Source organism: Chrysochloris asiatica, unplaced genomic scaffold, assembly GCF_000296735.1.
Source record: "Chrysochloris asiatica unplaced genomic scaffold, ChrAsi1.0 scaffold00103, whole genome shotgun sequence".
In the NCBI taxonomy this organism is placed as follows: Eukaryota; Metazoa; Chordata; class Mammalia; order Afrosoricida; family Chrysochloridae; genus Chrysochloris; species Chrysochloris asiatica.
The window spans coordinates 5,288,946-5,292,730 of record NW_006408621.1 but is presented as its reverse complement, the minus strand read 5'-3'; the positions used below and the strand labels follow the sequence as shown (position 1 = coordinate 5,292,730).

The 3,785-nt window shown below is 36.1% G+C and overlaps 1 pseudogene; it reads right to left on the bottom strand.

The window, feature by feature from the left end:
- Positions 1 to 1,558: 1,558 nt before the first annotated feature.
- LOC102825886 overlaps positions 1,559 to 3,785 on the bottom strand; it is a 12,092-nt pseudogene continuing 9,865 nt past the window's right edge.

The following is a 3,785-nucleotide window of genomic DNA, read 5'->3' as shown; positions in this document are numbered from 1 at the left end:
CCGTGGAACCACTGGTAGTTTCCAACTAACCTTGAGGTTGGCAGCCCGACTCATAACGACTACTCTACCAAAAATACTCAATATCATTAGTCATTACACACTGCCACCAAGTCGTTTTCAACTCATAGAAACCCAGTACAGGTTTTCCAAGGTTGTAAATCTTTATAGTGTCAGAAAATCTCCTCCCTTTCCTGAGGAGCAGCTGGTGGGTTTGAACAGCTGACTTTGCAGTTAGCAGTCCAGTGCTTAGTCTAAGGCACCACCAGGGCTCCTCAGAGCTACCATATGACACATTAATTTCACTCCCAAGAATATACTTTGGTGTTGTAGCTGTTAAATGTTGTCTAGTCACTTCTGATTCATATCATCAGGTTTCTGAGGAGCAGCTGGTGGGTTTGAACTACCTACCTTGTGGTTAATAGTCTAAGAAATTTTAAGTAGTGACTCAAACTGACACAATTACACCAATATTCACTGCAACATTATTCATATTTACCAAAAGGCGAAAACAACCTACATGTCCATCAACAGATAAACAACATGTAATATATACATATGAAAGAGCTTCAAATTTTTCATGAAAAAAATGAAATGAAAAGATAATGGATTTTTTCTATGAACTTTTAAAAATTATTAAATTAGCGCTTTATAAAACATTGCAGATGTCATAATTATTAACATAACAAATAATCAAACTGTAGTGAACTTGTACAGTTTGCTGAGCATGTTTTATAAAGAAAGGAAAATACGAAAACCCTGCTAAAGTTGTTCCATTGAGACCTAGGAGAACAAAGGGGTTGCTTCTCAGACATTTAAACCAGATAGTTCAAACAAGGAAGTTTCCCTCCCTCATTCAGAGCGCTCCATCAGTAGAAATATTCTGATAAATATGAACTTGACAGTCTTTACTCACGAGATGCCACCGTCTGAGATGCAGCGGAAATTTACCTTCTTCAGTTTCAAAGTTGGGGGTTTTGGTCATTTATTTGTAAGTATCAAACTCTAGTGGCTTTCCGGTGACAGTATCTTCACTTTGAGATAAGCAGTCTCCTCCACGATGTATTTTTAATATTATCACACTTAATTTTAAGACAAACCAATTTTAATACTAGGTGCACACCACATGCCCTTGCTGCAAACTGCTTTTCTTGACAAGTTATGAAGTAGTTCAAGGAGGTATGGTTAAGGCTGGTATGGTTACTGAATGGTGCTGGTAAATACTACACAATTTGTCCCGTTGCAACCATGTTTCCAATTTAGTCACTGCTGCTATGGAATCAGAGAGCAACAATGGCAGCATTATTAAAGTTTTCTTTTTGTTTTTTACTATGATTTAGTTAGCAATTGAGGTTCCCGATTTTAACCCCTTGGCAGCAAGATCCAAGTTCCCTCATTTGTACATTAGCACCTAAGAGTCAAGGGGTTAAATAACCAGCACCAAAGATACTGCTCTTCTGATTGTAGCGTTTGGCAGAACTGAAAGGAAAGGAAGTTGTGCTACATGTTGAAGGGATTGTGGGCAACAGAAAAGAAGATACCAGGAGAAGATAAAACTTTGTCACAAGAAGTCTTCAAAACCTTGTACGATATATCCTCCATCATAACCACCATAGTCTGCCAAATCGTCTTTCATGGTAGCTTTAATCCCTATCCAGGAACTGCACCTTTCTTCTTTTCGGCTCTGCTTTGCTTGCTTCTGTTTTTCACTGCAAAGCACAGTCAATGAATTGGTCATCTTTTTTAAGTCATCAATTTCTAATGAAATACACACATCTTGAACTAAGACTTCCAAAAAACCTGACATAATATAGTGACTTTTCATATTGTGTAATTTTATCCTTTTGTAACTTCCCAATCTCTGTGAAGTCATCTCTTGAAGATAGGCTCATTGCATTTATTCCATAAACTGTATTATTAACACCAAACGTTTCTTCTGCTAATTCAAAATCTGCCTCTTCCTGCAATTTATTTAGTCATAGTTTGTCTGATGGTTGTTCTTCTGGTGTTAGCACTTTAGGTCCTTCAGGTTCTTCTAACCTCTGTTTAATTTCTTCTTACCATTCTTTTTCTTTCATCTTCTCTGCTATTTTTTTTTTCTTTTCTTTTCTGAAATTTTTATTTCTGGCTTTTCTTCAGTTTCTTCTTTTTTTTCTTCATCATCATCATCCCAGTTATCCTTTACGTCTTCATCCTTGTCCTCGCCTTCCCAGCTCCATGAACCTTTTAAAGACCTCTGGTACAATGGAATATTATTTAGTCATAGAAGAAATGAAGTCTGATATATGCTACAACGTGGATGAATCTTGAAAACACTATGCTTAATGAAATAAGTTAATAAGGAGGAAAAATGTTATGCTTCTTACCTGTCAGCAGCAAATAAGGAAGAGTCAACACTTTAGACATAAGGTTTAGAGTCTGGTGCCCCAGTGATGAAGGAAGAAGGAGATGAAGAAAGCTGAGTCAAAAGAAAGGATTGTAGATTGTGTCAGTTCTGAACAGTAGATGATTTTCAACCTGGAATAACTTGAATCAAATGCAATAAGAATGACCTCCCAGGTTAATGCAAACTGTGTTGGGAAGGACCATCCACAGTCAACATAAACAGTAAAAATTGGCTTGAGTTCATTAGTGGAGTAATTTTAGGAACTTAGTGAAACAACATCTCATCAAATGAATACAAAGATGTGGTATTTTATACTTGAAGTTAAATCTTAAAATTCACTCGTATTTGTGAAGGGTTACCTATAGTTTGAACAACTTTTTGTCATGGGAAAATCATAAATAAGAGAAAGCTAGAAAATGACAAGGCATTGGAAAATAAGGAACAGGAAGACTCTGTGATGGAGAAAAAGAAGAGTAGCTTGATATTCAAAAACAACATTCATTTGCTTCACTATTGTATTTTGAGTTGACACTGTTTTATATTCAACAGCATTTCAACATCATTGTCCATGCTGTTCAATGCAAGACAAATCAGTACTAACTCAAATTATCCCAGATACTCTCTGGGAGCAACTAAAAGATTCTTGGAAGCTCCATAGATTCCTTACCTATATGCATGGGCAGCTTAGCAGAAACATTTATAATCAAGGGTCTTTTGCTTTAGCTATAACTCAGAATTTCGTGTAGGCAGTACTTTGGGCATGATATCACGAGGGATCATGCTTGGTAAAGTGGAGGTCAATGAAAAAGAAGATCCCCAATGAGCTGAATTGACACAGTGGCAGCAGCAATGGGCTCAAATTTAACAAATGTGAGGTGGGTGCAGAACCAGGCAGTATTTCCATCTGTTGTGCATAGGGTTGCTATAAATCCGAACCGACTCAATGCAACCTAACAACAATAACAACTATAACCAAATACTATGTATTTTTTAAAATACTATATCTTGTACTGATAAGCAGATTTTCAAAGCATTTTCACACAGATACTCCTCAAATTACCCATTGATAAAAGTAGGTAAAGCAAGAACAATTGCCTCCATATGTAAACAAAATGATTACCTGTATTAATAAGGATTAGCTATGTTAGACAATGGTAACAAACTCTCTCCAAATCTCAATGACTTAACTCAAACAGGGTTTATTTCTCATGTACTTAAAGTCTATTGCATGACTAGGCAATCATCAAATGTGGTTGATTAAAATGGCTACAAATGTCTTTTTAGACCCTTCAGTCAAGTGACAGAATCTATACAGCATCTTTTTATTTAAAATATTTTATTGTGAACTATGTGATAGTTTACGTGGGAGAACATTAGCTTTATATTCATCCTATCATATATC